Below are 16,659 nucleotides of genomic sequence, written 5' to 3'. Positions count from 1 at the left end.
TTTGACCCAAAGAACAAAGAAAATTACAGCACAGGAACAGGCCCTTCGGCCCTCCAAGCCTGCACCGACCATGCTGCCTGACTTAACTAAAATCCCCTACCCTTCCGGGGACCATATCCCTCTATTCCTATTCTATTCATGTATTTGTCAAGACGCCCCTTAAAAGTCACTACTGTATCCACTTCCACTACCTCCCCCGGCAACGAGTTCCAGGCACCCACCACCCTCTGTGTAAAGAATCTGCCTCGCACATCTCCTTTAAACGTTGCCCCTCGCACCTTAAACCTATGCCCCCTAGTAATTGACTCTTCCACCCTGGGAAAAAGCTTCTGACTATCCACTCTGTCCGTGCCTCTCATAATCTTGTAGACTTCTATCAGGTCTCCCCTCAACCTCCGTCGCTCCAGTGAGAACATAACCCAGTGACTGCAGAGGAACGGCGATATATTTCCAAGTCAGGATGGTGAGTGGCTTGGAGGGGAACTTGCAGCTGGTGGTGTTCCCATGTGTCTGCTGCCCTTGTCCTTCTAGATGGAAGTAACCATGAGTTTGGAAGGTGCTGCCTCAGTATCTGTGGCGAATTGCTGCAGTGCATCTTGTAGGGAGTACACACTGCTGCTACTGTGCATCAGTGGTGGAGGGAGTGAATGTTGAAGATGGTAGATGGGGTGCCAATCAAGCGGATGGCTTTGACCTTAATGGTGTTCAGCTTTGTGAGCGTTGTTAGAGCAAGGGAAGAGTATTCCATCACACTCCTGCCTTGTGCCTTGTAGATGGTCGACAGGCTTTGGGGTGTGAGGACGTGAGCTACTTGCTACAGTTTTCCGAGCCTCTGACCTGCACTTGTAGCCATTGTGTTTATGTGGCGAGTCCAGTTGAGTTCCTGTTGAGTTGGCTAATCTCAGGTGGTTGCAGGCAAGTCCATTATGATTAGACCCAGTGTAACTGAACCACGTGAGGGTGGAGTGGTGGGGTGGGGGGGGGGGGTGGTGGAGAGGCAGGACTCTCATGAATGTCTTGATTTGATTTATTATTGCCACATGCATTGGGATACAGCGAAAAGTGTTGTTTCTTGCAGGCTATACAGACAAAGCATACCGTTCATAGAGCCCATAGGGAACAAGGAAAGGAGAGCATGCAGAATGTAGTGTTACAGTCATAGATAGGGTGTAGAGAAAGATCAACTTAGTATAAGGTAGGTCCATTCAAGAGTCTGAGGGCAGCAGGGAAGAAGCTGTTCTTGAGTCGGTTGGTACGTGACCTCAGACTTTCCTATCTTTTTCCGGATGGAAGAAGGTGGAAGAGATAATGTCCAAGGTGCGTGGGGTCCTTAGTTATGCTGGCTACTCGGAGTCAATGGATGGGAGGCTGGTTTGCGTGATGGACTGGGCTATGTTCACAATCCTTTGTAGTTTCTTGTGGTCTTATTCCAGGTCACTTTTCACTGCAGGATAATGCATGGGCATGACTGCCAGAGGAGGGGCAGGATTGTTATCTGCTGTGATGCCACCGTGGTTACTCAGCATGTTGGCTTTCTAAACCCGCATGGGAACAATGGCTGCTTGTACAAGATACTGGAGGCTAGCATTTAGAGTCCTACTCAAGCTTCATTCAGTGTCCTCAGAAGCAGCAGGACTAAATTTCAATGTTACTTTTATTAGCGAATGTTCATGCTCATTGGGGTGTTAGCCTTGGGTGAAGTCGGATTGTCCCATTTCACAGCACCGGATATCAACAGAAATCACTCCCAGTTCCACTGTGATATGCTTGCTGAGCAATGCATGCGCATGGGTGGCAGGGTAGGACATACATGACTGACTTCAGCTGTGATGTCTGAAGGGTGAAATTAGTTTGATATTAGTGCAAAGTGATTCCAGCTTCACAGCAATGTAAATTAGTGGCATCCCAGGAAGGCTTCATTGAGACATCAATGGAAACAAAAATCAAGGATGGTGTTTATTGGGCGGCTGACACTACCTCACACATTTTACACTATTGTCCAAAGTCAATATTACTCTTCCCGGGGTGCAAGTTGGACGATAAACCTGGAATGAAAATCCAAGCAAAGCGGAATGACACTTCTCCGACAACCTTTGTTCCACTTCTTTCTGGTGCGGACCTGATGCTGGATTTGGGCTGGTTTTACATATGAACCTGCAGAGATGTTGCTGACAAAATTGTAACATCGATATTCTAGGGGCAATCTAAATGCATTTGGTATTGTTGCTGGGTAAAGATTTGATTTGATTTGTTATTGTCACATGTATTAACATACAGTGAAAAGTATTGTTTCTTGCGCGCTATACAGACAAAACATACCATTCATAGAGAAGGAAATGAGAGAGTGCAGAATGCAGTGTTACAGTCATAGCTAGGGTGTAGAGAAAGATCAACTTAATGCAAGGTAAGTCCATTCAAAAGTCTGACGGCAGCAGGGAAGAAGCTGTTCTTGAGTCGGTTTGTACGTGACCTCAGACTTTTGTATCTTTTTCCTGGAGGAAGAAGGTGGAAGAGAGAATGTCCGGGGTGCGGGCTGGCTGCTTTGCCGAGGCAGCAGGAAGTGTAGACAGAGTCAATGGATGGGAGTCTGGTTTGCGTGATGGATTGGGCTATATTCACAACCTTTTGTATTCCTTGCAGTCTTGGGCAGAACAGGAGCCATACCAAGCTGTGATACAACCAGAAAGAATGCCTTCTATGGTGCACCTGTAAAAGTTGGTGAGAGCTGTAGCCAAATGGCCTCCTTCTGCACTGCAGGAATTCTATGATTCTATGAGATGGTAGCCAAAGCTCAGGTTTTACATAAAGCGCAGCTACAGCTCTCACCAACTTTTACAGGTGCACCATAGAAGGCATTCTTTCTGGTTGTATCACAGCTTGGTATGGCTCCTGTTCTGCCCAAGACTGCAAGGAATACAAAAGGTTGTGAATATAGCCCAAATTTGGCATTACCATTATCATCCCAATCAGCAACGTCTGGAGTCCGCACATGCACAGAGTAACGCAGATATCCAGAAATTGTTGCCAGTGGTTCTATACTTCCTTTCTCGGGTGGGATGTTAAGGAGAGATGATGGCCAAGTGGTATTATCGCTAGACTATGAATCCAGAAACTCAGCTAATGTTCTGGGCATCCAGGTTCGAATCCTGCCATGGCAGGTGGTGGAATTTGAATTCAATAAAAAATATCTGGAATTAAGAGTCTACTGATGACGATGAAACCATTGTCAATTGTCGGAAAAACCCATTTGGTTCACTATTGTCCTTGAGGGAAGAAATCTGCCGTCCTTACCTGGTCTGGCCTACATGTGACTCCAGAGCCACAGCAACATGTTTGGCTCTCAACTGCCCTCTGAAAGCCACTCAGTTTCAAGGCCCATGTCACACAAATGAATTTTAAAATTCGACGCCACTCTCACTTGCTACTCCACAGACTGGCAATCAAGAAAATCAATTGGATCAAGAAGAACTCCTCTAATTCTGTTATTGCCATTGTAAAAACCCTTGACAAAGTTACTGCTTGTTGAATCGGGTGTAACTGGGTTTTTAATGGGGTATTATATTTACAATAACTCTTAAACATCCTATATGACCCTGAAAAGATCATCTCATGTTGGTAGAGTGCCACATTTTTCCACAATGATAAAAAAGATCACACATTTTAAAAATATGTATATTTTTCCCTTTTCGGAAGTTTGCTTGTGCTTATTATTTTAGCTGTTACCATTATTCAATCAAAATCATTTGTTGTCACTACCTGGAAATTTAAATCAGAAGTGATGGATTTTTGTAACTCATTCGCAGTACACGGGCGTCGCTGGCTGGCCAGCCTTTATTGCCCATTCCTAGCTGCCCTTAGAGGGCATCTGAGGTTCAATTACATTGCTGTGGCTCTGGAGTCACATGTAGGCCAGGCCAGGTAAGAATGACAAATTTCCTTCCCTAAAGGGCATTAGTGAACCAGATGGGTTTTTCTGACAATCGACAATGGTTTCATGGTCATCAGAAGATTCTTAGTTCCAGATATTTTTACTGAATTCAAATTCCACCATCTATCATAGCAGGATTCGAACCGGGGTCCCCAGAACATTAGTTTCTGGATTAATAGTCTAGCGATAATACCAGTCGGCCAGTGTCTTAGGCGTTTTTAGCTCTTTAGCTTGTTGTAGGTGAGTACTTCAATGTTGATCTGCTGGCTAACATCACTGCTCCTCCTTCACACCAGGATATCTCCATGACTTGGCACCAGATTTAAACGGTCATCAGGAAAGGGAGAGACCATATCCCAGAGATCACTATATCTCCGTGGCAGTTTGCTTTGAGGTCAGTGATGAGTATCATTGCTTTATCGCTGAATTGTTTAATTTGATTTGATTTATTATGGTGGCACAGTGGTTAGCACTGCTGCCTCACAGCACCAGGGACCTGGGTTCGATTCCTGGCTTGGGTGACTGTCTGTATGGAGTCTGCACGTTCTCCCCGTGTCTGCGTGGGTTTCCTCCGGGTGCTTCAGTTTCCTTCCACAGTCCAATAGACGTGCTGGTTAGGCGCATTGGCCATGCTAAATTCTCCCTCAGTGTACCTGAACAGGCACCAAAGTGTGACAACTGGGGGATTTTCACAATAACTTAATTGCAGTGTTGATGTAAGCCTACTTGTGATGAATAAATAAACTTTACTTTATTGTCACATGTATTGGGATGCAGTGAAAAGTACTGTTTCTTGCGTGGTATACAGACAAAGCATACCATTCATAGAGTACATAGGGGCGAAGGAAAGGATAGGGTGCAGAATATAGTGGTACAGTCATGGCTAGGGCGTAGAGAAAAATCAGCTTAATATATGATGGGTCCATTCAAAAGTCTGATGACAGCAGGGAAGAAGCTGTTCTTGAGTCAGTTGGTACGTGTTTCCACACGGAAGAAGGTGACTGTAGAATCTGGGGCATTGTGTTCAGCAGAATGGCATGGCAACTAAATAGTGGCATATAATGAGAAGCTGGCAGCTTTCTTTTTATGCGGCTTGTATGAACATATTCAACAGTTTTTTTATCAATAGATTTAGAGGTTCCATCGGCCATGACAGCTTGGATCAGTGGGTTCATTCTACCTCCAGAATGTGGGTTGAATTCCAACAGCAGGGTTCCAGTGCACAGATTGCCACATGGGGCAGGGAATTGTTTTCCAATTGGATCCCAAAACATTTGCTGAAGTAGTGCGGAAAATCCTGGAGAAATGGTGGGAAAGGTATGTGTGCCATTGTCCCCGGCAGTCATGTTTTTGTTTATTGCCCATCCCTGGTTGCCCTAGTTCATAGGGCAGTTGAGAGTCACCCACATTGCTGTGGCTCTGGAGTCACATGTAGGCCAGACCAAGTAAGGACAGCAGATTTCCTTCTCTAAAGGACATGAGAGAGCCAGATCGGTTTTTCCAACAATCGACAATGGTTTCACGGTCATCAGTAGATTCTTAATTCCAGATTTTTAATAAATTGAATTCAAACTCCACCATCTGCCGTAGTGGGATTTGAACCCGGGTCCCCAGGACATTAGCTGAATGGTTTAATAGCCTAGTGATAATACCACTAGGCCATCGCCTCCCCGTCTTTGACTGTAATGCGATTTAGGATGCCCTGTGAGACCTTATACCCAAGCAAGTCTTTTCTTGCAGCGTGGTGGCACAGTGATTAGCACTGCTGCCTCACAGCGCCAGGGTCCCAGGTTCAATTCCAGCCTCGGGTCACTGTCTGTGTAGAGTTTGCACTTTCTCCGGGTTTACTCCAGGTGCTCCGGTTTCCTTCCACAGTCCAAAGATGTGCGGGTTAGGTTGATTGGCCATGCTAAATTGGTCTTAGTGTCAAGGGGATTAACAGGGTAAATATGTGGGGTTACGGGAATAGGGCCTGGGTGGGATTGTGGTCGGTACAGACTCGATGGGCCAAATGGCCTCCTTCTGCACTGTAGGGATTCTATGATTCTTTTATCATGGTCGTCATTCCCCAGGAGTTGGAAATATATAGGAATTTCAGTGCGGAAATACACTGTTCAACCCAATGGTTCCATGTTGGTGTTTATCTCCCATCCAAGGGGCTGACCTTTGGCCACTATGTTCGGTGACCTCTTTACTCTCTCTTACCTTAGCAATCCATCAAACCCGTTCCTAGGGACCCGGGTTCAATTCCTGCCTCAGGTCACTGTCTGTGTGGAGTCTGCACGTTCTCCCCGTGTCTGCATGTGTTTCCTCCGGGTGCTCCAGTTTCCCTACCACAGTCCAAAGGTGTGCGGGCTAGGCTGATTGGCCGTGCTAAATTGCCCCTTAGCGTCAGGGGAATTAGTAGGGTAAATATGTGCAATTACGGGGATAGGGCCTGGGTGGGATTGTGGTCGGTGCAGGCTCGATGGGCCAAATGGCCTCCTTCTGCATTGTAGGGATTCAATTCTCTGATTCTATGATTAAATTGGGCATCATCTTTTCTTATCGAGTCTGTAGATTCCGGACAGTGCAGAAGGAGTCCATTCGGCCTATCAAGTCTGCACCAACTCCCCAAAAGAGCATCTTACCAAGGAAACAGTCTGTTTCGATCTATTGTGATTCACCCTATCATATTGTTAAGCACTTCTTTCACATAACCACACAATCTTCTCTATTTCAATGAAAACGTGTGCCATTGCTTACATTTTCCTCATACCAGGTAGCATCCCGGTGAATCTGTGCCAAATCCTCGCTATTGCCTCAACATAGAATCCTTACAGTACAGAAGGAGGCCAATCGGTCCATTGAGTCTGTACCGACCACAATCCCAACCTATTCCCGTAACCCGACATATTTACCCTGCTAACCCCCCTGACACTAGGGTCAATTTAGCATGGCCAATCAACCGAGCCTGGACTGTGGGAGGAAACTGGAGCACCCGCAGGAAACCCATGCAGACTCTGCACAGTGACCGAGGCCAGAATGGAACTTGGGACCCTGGCGCTGTGAGGCAGCAGTGCTAACCACTGTGCCACCGTGCCACCCCTTCACACAACATGGAGCCAAAAATGCACATAAAGCTCCCAACTGCAGTCTTAAACTTTCCCCAGCATTTTCTGTTTTTAGTTTCCAATTTCTGGCATCAACATTTTTTTTGCTTCTATTATATTCTGTTCATGATGAGGTTTGATATGAGCAGAACTTGCAACCCAACTTCCTAATATATGATGCAGAAACCCTGGTGGAATTGAGAGAGGTCTTTTGCTAAACAGAAACCCAACAGTGAAAAAAGCAGAATTTACTACAGCGTGACCTCCCCCCTCTCACCCCCAACCTTCATGATAACAACACGACTGTGTAGTTTGTCCTTGGCTGGAACAATTCTACCAATCTCTCTAAGTCTGTGTAACCTTCACAGCCCTAGCAAGTCCGTGTTAGCAAACAACATGTGGCGAGTGAGACAAGAGTCCTCTTTCTCCTTCTTCCCTACAATCCTGGAAACCTGCTCCTCTCACACACTGGTGCCAACTTTTTCCACGGTCCAAGAACTTCCTTCTCGGAGACCGATGGCTCCTTTTTTGTCTACATCAAATATGTTTGAGTGCGTAACAAAACAAAGATTGTGTTTGTCTCCCTTCCCCTGGAAGCAGACTGTTATATATGCAACCAGTGCATAACAAGTCACTCCCTCATGAGTTGCAACAAACTGGAGCTGTCAAGATGCCGATTGCTGGGTGTTACAATATTAATAATGTAAACATTTTTGTGACAGGTAAAAAAAAAAATCTCTTTGATCCGTTTGAGGGCTCTTCTGTCTCAGTATCAATGAAAGAGGCGATTGTTCAGACCGAAAAATTGCCACATCAGCCATAAAATGGAAATTGGGCAGCACGGTGGCACAGTGGTTAGCACTGTTGCCTCACAGTGCCAGGGACCACGGTTCAATTCCAGCCTTGGGTCACTCTCTGTGTGTGGGGTTTGCACGTTCTCCCCGTGTCTGCGTGGGTTTCCTCAGGGTACTCCGGTTTCCTCCCACACTCCAAAGAAGTGCAGGTTAGGTTGATTGGCCATGCTAAATTGACCCCAGTATCAGGGGGATTAGCAGAGTAAATATGGGGGGGTTTACAGGAATAAGGCCTGGGTGGGATTCTGATCGATGTAGATTCGATTGGCCGAATGGCCGCCTTCTGCACTGTAAGGATTCTATAATTCTATGAAGAGTTACAGTGTTGAGTTTCCCTTCATTTTTGAACCTCCATTTTTCTCTCCCGAAGTTGCTGACCCAGACTGGTGCACAGTTCCTTGGATAAAGCCAAAAGACTGTGGATGCTGGAATCTGAAATAAAAGCAGAAAATGCTGGAAAATCTCAGCAGGTGTGACAACATCTGTGGAGAGAGAATAGAGCCAACAGAAGACAGAGTCGAAACGTTGGCTCTATTCTCTCTCCACAGATGTTGTCAGACCTGCTGAGATTTTCCAGCATTTTCTGTTTTTGTTACATTTCCTTAGACACCTGCTTCATAGAATCTTAGAATCCCCACAGTAAAAAGGAGGCAATTCGACGCTGACAATAAGACCGTAAGCCACTCGGCCCATCGAATCTGCTCCGCCATTCAATCATGGCTGATATTTCTCTCATCCCCATTCTCCTGCCTTTTCCCCATAACCCCTGATCCCCTTATTAATCAAGAATCTATCTATCTCTGTCTTAAATACACTCAATGACCTGGCCTCCACAGCCTACTGTGGCAAAGAGTTCCACAGATTCACCACTCCCTGGCTGAAGAAATTCCTCTTCATCTCTGTTTTAAAGGATCGCCCTTTTAGCCTGAGGTTGTGCCCTCTGGTTCTAGTTTTTCCTACGAGTGGAAACATCCTCTCCGTGTCCACTCTATCTAGGCCTCGCAGTATCCTGCAAGCTTCAATAAGATCCCCCTTCATCCTTCCAAACTCCAACTAGTACAGATCCAGAGTCCTCAACTATTCCTCATACGACAATCTCTTCTTTCCAGGGATCATTCTTGTGACCTCCTCTGGCCCCTTTCCAAGGCCAGCACATTCTTCCTTAGATATGGGGCTCAAAACTGCTCACAATACTCCAAATGGAGTCCGACCAGAGCCTTATACAGCCTCAGAAGTACATCCCTGCTCTTGTATTCTCGCCCTCTCGACGTGAATGCTAACATTGCATTAGCCTTCCTAACTGCCGACTGAACCTGCACGTTAACCTTAAGAGAATCTTGAATGAGGACTCCCAAGCCCCTTGGTGTTGCTGATTTCCTAAGCATAATAATCCTATCCAAGCCCTATACCCGTGACCTCACGTATTTACCCTGACATTGAGAGGCAACTTAACACGGCCATTCAACCTCACCTGCACATTTTTGGAGTGTGGGAGGAAACCGGAGCACCCGGAGGAAACCCACGCAAACACGGGTGCCGGAATTCTACCGCTCCACCTGCCACAGAATCGGAACGGGCAAGGGGCGGAAAACAAAAATGTCCATTGACCTTGGGTGGGTATTTCCGGTCTTGCTCGAGCGCGACCATAAAAACCCACCCGGGAAGAACGTACAAGCTCCACACCGACAGTCACCCGAGACCGGAATCGAACCCGGGTCCCTGGCGCAGTGAGGCAGCAGTGCTAACCACTGTGCTGGACATAAAAAACCCCACTGTGAGTGAAAAGGTTTTGTAGGCAAATTCCACCGTTGTACAAGCCAATTTGTGGCTGATTTCTTCAAAGCCTCAAAAACTTTGCATAATTTTATGGTCATGATAACAGATCCGTGCCATACCAGGTTGTGCTTACATAGAAACATAGAAAAACTACAGCACAAAACAGGCCCTTCGGCCCCACAAGTTGTGCCGAACATATCCCTACCTTCTAGGTCTACCTATAACCCTCCATCCTATTAAGTCCCATGGACTCAATAGAAAGAAACATGATGGCGATTATGTGGGAAGATCTCAGGAAATTCTTCCGAATCAAGATCCACTGCAGTACATTTGCAGTTGACACACTTCTGGAATCCACTTCAAGACCATTTCGATTTGTACTGTTGGCAGGACTGCATTTAGCTGCGACCATCACGGCTGCCTCGGTAAAGCAGCCAGCATAATTAAGGACCCTACGCGTCCCCGGACATTCTCTCTTTCACCTTCTTCCGTCGGGAAAAAGATACAAAAGTCTGAGGTCACGTACCAACCGACTCGAGAACAGCTTCTTCCCTGCTGCCGTCAGACTTTTGAAGGACCTACCTCGCACTAAGTTGATCTTTCTCTACACCCTAGCTATGGCTGTGACACTACATTCTGCACTCTCTCCTTTCCTTCTCCCCTATGTACTCTACAAATGGTATCGCGCGCAAGATGCAATACTTTTCACTGTATCCCAATACATGTGACAACTACAAATCAAATCATAGAATCCCGACAAAAGGAGGCCAGTCGGCCAATGGAGCCTGCAGCACAATCCCACCCAGGTCCTATCCCCATAACACCATGCATTTACCCTAGCTAGTCCCCCTGACACTAAGGGGCAATTTAGCATGGCCAACCAACCTAACTTGCACATCTTTGGACTGTGGGAGGAAACCGGAGCACCCGGAGGAAACCCATGCAGACACGGGGAGAACGTGCAAACACCACACAGACAGTGACCCAAGTTGGGAATTGAACCCAGGTACCTGGTGTTGTGAGGCAGCACTGCTAACCACTGTGCCACCGTGCCAGATATAGAAAAACCTCACTGTAAGTGAAAAGGTTTTGGCAGGCAATTTCCACAGGACTGTTGTACACAAATCAAATTTAAAATCAGTTGCATCGACCTCTAAGGAACTTTAACATCCAACCTCTGATCTCTATTGCCTCCCAGTGAAGCAACACCGCAATTTTAAAATATCGATCCTTGTTTCCAAATCCCTCCATTGCCTCATCCCACCCTCATCTCTGAAGCTAAGTCAGTTTATTTATTAGTCACAAGTAAGGTTTACATTAACACTGCAATGAGGTTACTGTGAAATTCCCCAAGTCGCCACACTCCGGTGCCTTTTCAGGTCAATGTGCCTAACCAGCACGTCTTTTGGAATGTGGGAGGAAACCAGAGCACCCAGAAGAAACCCATGCAGACACGGGGAGAATGTGCAAATTCCACACAGACAGTGACCTGAGCCGGGAATCAAGCCTCGAACCCTGGTGCTGTGAAGCAGAAGTGCTAACCATTGTGCCACCATGCCGCCCATTTCTGTCATCTCCTCCAGCACAACAGCTCTTTGAGATAACCCCCTATCCGCAATTTCTGTTTCTTCAGCATCCTGATTTTAATCGCTTCAGCGTTGGCTGCCGTACTTTCCGCTGCTGAAGGCTCAAACTCGGAAATTCTCTCGTTTAATATCTCTCCCCCTCTCTGTCCTCCGCCCTGACTCTCCTTAAAAGCGATTTCTTCGACCAAGCTTCTGTCGATCTGCCTTCGTATGTGTAGGGTTACAGGGTTAATGGGTTAAGATGCTCTGTCAGAGAGACGATGCGGACTAGATGGGCTGATTGACGTCCTTCTGCACTGTCCTTCTGTACAGTAAAATACACTGTATTTTATATCCTGTTATGAGCCTTGACGATAACATTAACATGAGATTTGCCTGTGGAGTGCCCTTGTCTGTTTTACTGCATTAAAGAGCTATAAAAATGCAAATGATTGCGTTTTGATTTATTTTTCTTTATGACCTTTCGCGACTGATGATAACATCTGACGGCACAGTTTGTCAGTGGTTAGCACTGCTGCCTCACAGCGTCAGGGACCGGGGTTCGATTCTTGGCTTGGGTCACTGTCTGTGTGGATTTTGCATCTTGTTCTTGTGTCTGCGTGGGTTTCCTCCGGCTGCTCCGGTTTCCTCCCACAGTCCAAAGATGTGCTGGTTAGGTTCATTGGCCATGCTCAATTGCCCCTTAGTGTCAGGGGGATTAGCAGGGTAACTCGGGTTACGGGGATAGGGCCTGGGCGGAATTGTGTTCGGTGCAGACCCGATGGGCCGAATGGCCTCCTTCTGCACTGTAGGGATTCTGTGTTTCTGAGTCCATGGGAGAGAGGAATTTTCAGCTTCTCTTTCTTGGAAAGGGTCTTTGAGATCACCCAGTCGAAGCTTTCGAGATTATGGAGGAGGATTTGAACAATTGGTCTGGGAAAGTTAGTCACAAAGGCATAAGGCTCGAATATGAGTGAATGCGAGTTAGACCTTACAAAATCAGCAGCAAGAAAATGAGGTGGAATTCATTTTTTTCTCCCCCCACACAATAGGAATTCACCAGGAATGACCATTGAAGTGAGCAGGATAAATGGATTCAAGTGGAAACTTGCCTTGCGGTAAAGGAAGAGGAATAGGGTGAAAATGCAGGTCAGAGGTCAGGGTTTGAGATCAATGGCATGTTGAGCCAAATGACCTTTCTTAGTTCCTAACATTTCGCCAGCAGTCACAGGACAAGGGGACTGAATTAACGAAGGTGGCGGGAGTGCTGCTGGGTGAGTGAACGTATCTTTGATGTCAATTTAGCTCCAGCCCAGTGTCAGACTCAGTCACTGCCTTGGCTTCCCCGCACCATGACTTGAATTAAGTAGAGTGGAGGAAGCCTTGAACTATACTATCATTAATTTCATGAAGCCCTCTGTAAATGTTTGATTTTAAAAGATGATTTGATTTGATTTATTATTGTCACATGTATTCGTATCCAGTGAAAAGTATTGTTTCTTGCGTGCTACACAGACAAAGCATACCGTTCATAGAGAAGGAAAGGAGAGAGTACAGAATGTAGTGTTACAGTCATAGCTAGGGTGCAGAGAAAGATCAACTTAATATAAGGTCGGTTCATTCAAAAGTCTGACAGCAGCAGGGAAGAAGCTGTTCTTGAGTCGGTTGGTACGTGACCTCAGAGACTTTTGTATTTTGTTCCCGATGGGAGAAGGTGGAAGAGAGAATGTCCGGGGTGTGCAGTGTTTCTTCAGAAGGAACTCTTCAAAATGCAGCGAATGAAAATACAACAAAACTTACTCCAACTTATAAATCAAAGAAAGGGTTTAATAAAGAAACTTCATTACTCCAAACTTGGGGCCTCGCCCTGGGCCACTCCAAGCTCTCCACAATTCCACATAGTTCCTTATTTATAGTGAATCAGCTGGTCAGCTGACTATTACATCACTCTGTAGTTGGTTCCATGGTTTACTGGGTTGACTGACCCCTACATCTTGTTCCCATTGGTCACATGACATCCAATACAAAGTTGTCACCAGTTACATTCTAACATGTGGGGTCCTCGATTATACTGGCTACTTTTACGATGTAGCGGCAAGTGTGTAGAATCAACGGATGGGAGGCTGCATAAAGTGTGGGCTATGTGAACAGCTTACAAAGTTCCCTGTAAGTGATTTAAAAGATGTTTTGACGCTCAGTAAGTTTGGTTTGATTTATTATTGTCACATGTATTGGGATACAGTGAAAAGTATTGTTTCTTGCGCGTTACACAGACAAAAACATAGCGCTCGTAGAGTACATAGGGGAGAAGGAAAGGAGAGGGTGCAGAATGTAGTGTTACAGGCCGGTATTTTACAACCTCGCTCGGGCGAGGCTCGTAAAATCCCACCCAAGACCAACGGAGAATTCCGTTCTGCGAGCTGCGCCGGACCGATTCCGGGGTGTGCGTGCCAGAAAAATTCCAGCTACAGTCATCGCTAGGGCGTAGAGAGAGATCAGCTTAATATATGATAGGTAACATTATGAAAGAGTTTAAAAGTGTTAGACCGGAATTTTACCGTTCCGCCCACCACGGGAATCGGAGTGGGCGAGGGGCGAAAAATGGACAGGACCTTTGACCTCGGGTGGGATTTTACGGTTTTAGGGTGAGTGAGATTGTAAAGTCCCGCCCTTAGAGTACAGTTTTAAAACATAGACCTGACAAAGATGGAGTTTGAGGGTATACTGGGGACAGCTCACCAGACGTCACCACACTCCAGCGCCATCTATAATTTGACAATTTTCAAGCAATCTGCAACAATAATTTGCATATTGACCTAAACCCACTCAATGCATCATCCTGTGCTGAACCTACCGCCCTCCTGACTGGACTGAAATAATCAATTCCATTGTTTGGTGTTTGATTATGTGTGCCTGGCATCTGTTCTGTTATCTGTGCTGTCACTCAAGACTGGGGTGTGGTCACAAAGAAAAGGAAACTAAACAGAAGAAAGAATCATAGAATCCCTGCAGTGGAGAAGGAGGCCATTCGGCCCATCGAGTCTGCACTGACCACAATCCCAGCCACGTCCTATCCCCCTAAGCCCATCCATTTACCCCAGCTAGTCCCCCTGACATTAAGGGGCAATTGACCATGGCCAGTTGACCTAACGTGCACATCTGTGGAGTGTGGGAGGAAACCGGAGCGCCCGGAGGAAACCCACGTAGATATGGGGAGAACGTGCATACTCCACACAGACAGTGACTCAAGCCGGGAATCGAACCCGGGCCCCCCTGGCACTGTGGGGCAGCAGTGCGAAGCACTGTGCCACTGTGCCGGACCCAGGAGAAGATATAAGTGAGGGAGCAGACACCTTAAAAGCATTATAAATAAAGCTCCTGTTCCAACATAGAAACTGGTGTCACGCATTGGGGCAAGTTAGCATGGCCAATTAACTGAACTTGCAAAATCCACACAGACAGTGACCCGAGGCCAGAATTAAACCTGGGTCCCTGGCACTGTGAGGCAGCAGTGCCACCGTGCTGCTGTGTCATCTCTGCATCTCTCCAATAAAAAAACACAGTGACTGGTAGTGACGATGCATCAGTTAAATTTATCAGCGTCAGCACTTTGCATTTCTTCACCAAGGTATCCACCCATGCCGTGGGATTGATCGATTTTTGGGTTCTTTTTTTAAATTCATTTGTAGGACATGGGCATCGCTGGCTGGCCAACATTTATTGCCCATCCCTAGTTGCCCTTGTTCAGAGGGCAATTGAGAGTCAACCACATTGCTTTGGCTCCGGAGTCACATGTAAGCCAGACCGGGCAAGGACAGCAGACTTCCTTCCCATTAGTGAACCAGATGGGTTTTTCCGACAATGGCTTCATGGTGATCAGTGGATACTTAATTCCAGATATATTTTTATTGAATTCAAATTCCACCATCTGCCGTGACGGGATTTCGAATCCGGGTCCCCAGAACATTAGCTGAGTTTTTGGATTAATAGTCGAGCGATAATACCACTAGGCCAACGCCTCCCCATCAAAAAGGCTAATGGAATGCTGGTCTTTATTCTTGGAAAAGTAGAATACAAGGTGCATACACATATCTGGGTGATTCTCCACATTGTTGGGCAAATGCTACTGTCTCCACTGCATTCGGGCAATGGGACAGCTAATTTTCTTGTGATGGTCTACCTCGGCACTGCTGCAATGCTATCACGGGCCATTGTCTCTGCTTTATCCAGGGGAGTTGTTGCTTCTTCCGGTCATATTGTGTCTACTAAATCATAATGCTTTGGGGAGACAGGGGTTGAGTTATTCCTCCTAAAGTCCAGCATCTGACCTGCTCTTGTGGCCAGCGTATTATTACAACTGGTCCCCAGGCAATGTCCCCTAATGTTACCCACTCCCTTCCTTCTGTGGGAACTATCTTTGCACAAGTCCCAATTTATTTATTCGTGTCACAAGTAAGCTTACATTAACGCTGCAATGAAATTACTGTGAAAATCCCCGAGTCGCCACACTCCGGCGCCTGTTCGGGTACACTGAGGGAGAATTTAGCATGACCGATGCACCTAACCAGCACGTTTTTCGGACTGTGGGAGGAAACCGGAGCACCCGGAGGAAACCCACACAGACATGGGGAGAACGTATCGATTCCATGCCATCCAAATCCCCATGACAGTCAATAGCATTATCATTGTTGAATCCCTTCTCACCATAAATATCCTGGGAGTTACTATAGATCAGAAATTGAACAGAACCAGCCATACAAATGCTGTAGTAATGAAGGATCATAAATTCAAATTATATGTGGATATATAAAAAAGATAGGTATTTTTAGAAAGGGCCTTACCAAGCCAAAGATGGCTGAGAATATAAATTCTGAGAATGTAATTTAGTCATATCTGAAAATCTCCTGTGTGGATTATACTCAATCCTGCGGGAAAAAGTATGGAATGTTACTCGGTGGCACAGTGGTTAGCGCTGCTGCCTCACAGCGCCAGGGACCCCAGGTTCAATTCCGGCCTTCGGTGACTGTGTGGAGTCTGTACGTTCTCCCTGTGTCTGTGCTGTTTTAATGTAACAAACGTTACCACAGTGAGTTCACTTCGGAAATGCTTTATTGGCTGCAAGAGGGCGGCACGGTGGCACAGTGGTTAACACTGCTGCCTCACAGGGTCAGGGACCCGGGTTCGATTCCCAGCTTGGGTTACTGTCTGTGCAGAGTCTGCACATTCTTCCCATGTCTGCGTAGGTTTGCTCCGGTTCACTCCCACGGTCTGAAAGATGTGCTGGTTAGGTGCATTGGCCATGCTAAATCCTCCCTCAGTGCACCCGAACAGGAGTGTGGCGACTCGGGGATTTTCGCAGTGACTTCATTGCAGTGTTAATGCAAGCCTACTCGCGACACTAATCAATAAATAAACTTGAAACACTTTGAGAGGTCCTTGGGCAG

At 46.4% G+C, this 16,659-nt stretch overlaps 1 long non-coding RNA gene across 1 annotated transcript in view; it reads left to right on the top strand.

Annotated features, from left to right (window-relative positions):
- Window positions 1–478: 478 nt before the first annotated feature.
- The window catches only part of LOC144504651 (uncharacterized), a 54,318-nt gene continuing 38,137 nt past the window's right edge, over window positions 479–16,659 (top strand). The window contains exons 1-2 of the long non-coding RNA XR_013499686.1: window positions 479–598; window positions 4,225–4,322. This is a non-coding gene — a long non-coding RNA (uncharacterized LOC144504651). The remainder of the gene's footprint in view (window positions 599–4,224; window positions 4,323–16,659) is intronic.

Source organism: Mustelus asterias, chromosome 15, assembly GCF_964213995.1.
Source record: "Mustelus asterias chromosome 15, sMusAst1.hap1.1, whole genome shotgun sequence".
Lineage (NCBI taxonomy): Eukaryota > Metazoa > Chordata > Chondrichthyes > Carcharhiniformes > Triakidae > Mustelus > Mustelus asterias.
Note: the sequence above shows the minus strand (reverse complement) of the source record. Positions and strands in the feature narration are given on the sequence as shown.